This window comes from Populus euphratica, unplaced genomic scaffold (assembly GCF_000495115.2).
Source record: "Populus euphratica unplaced genomic scaffold, PopEup_1.0 scaffold2.1, whole genome shotgun sequence".
Classification (NCBI taxonomy): Eukaryota; Viridiplantae; Streptophyta; class Magnoliopsida; order Malpighiales; family Salicaceae; genus Populus; species Populus euphratica.
The window spans coordinates 2740956-2741536 of record NW_011499846.1 but is presented as its reverse complement, the minus strand read 5'-3'; positions in this window follow the sequence as shown (position 1 = coordinate 2741536).

Below are 581 nucleotides of genomic sequence, written 5' to 3'. Positions count from 1 at the left end.
TGATTATACCGCAACTTTTTCTTTCTATGTAATTAGTGGCAGTGACCTTTCCCATAAACCACATGGTGGTAGAGAATTTTTGGAGCCACTTTGAAGTGTCCCAGCTAAAGGAGGATGTGACTGCCTATGAAAGACGAAGACATCTTAAAGAAGGTGTGAGGGCTGTGATAGATGCCCCAGATCAAATCGTCGTATGACGACGAGCGAAAACACCTCAGGAGAAGGTGTGAGGGCCATGAGATGAGCCCCAATTATAGAACACCCTAGAGCCGATGTGATGGCTAGATATGAATGGACAGATGGATAGCCAATGAAGTGGTTATGATGAGTATGGAGACAAATGCAGGATTGACTTTCATGGATATTGCCCTCATGTTAAAGATTAATGAGCCAAAAGACATTTGCCTTAGACAATAAGTGGATGACTTGTGGAGCATTAAGATGCGACTACTATGAAGGAGCAGAGGGCATGCGCAAGTTTCGGGAACAAGTTGACTCTTGTCAAGGTGGTGAGCTCCGTAATGGCATTGTAATACTCAGAGTATGAAGACAGATATGGATCAACCTTTTATGGGCTGCTC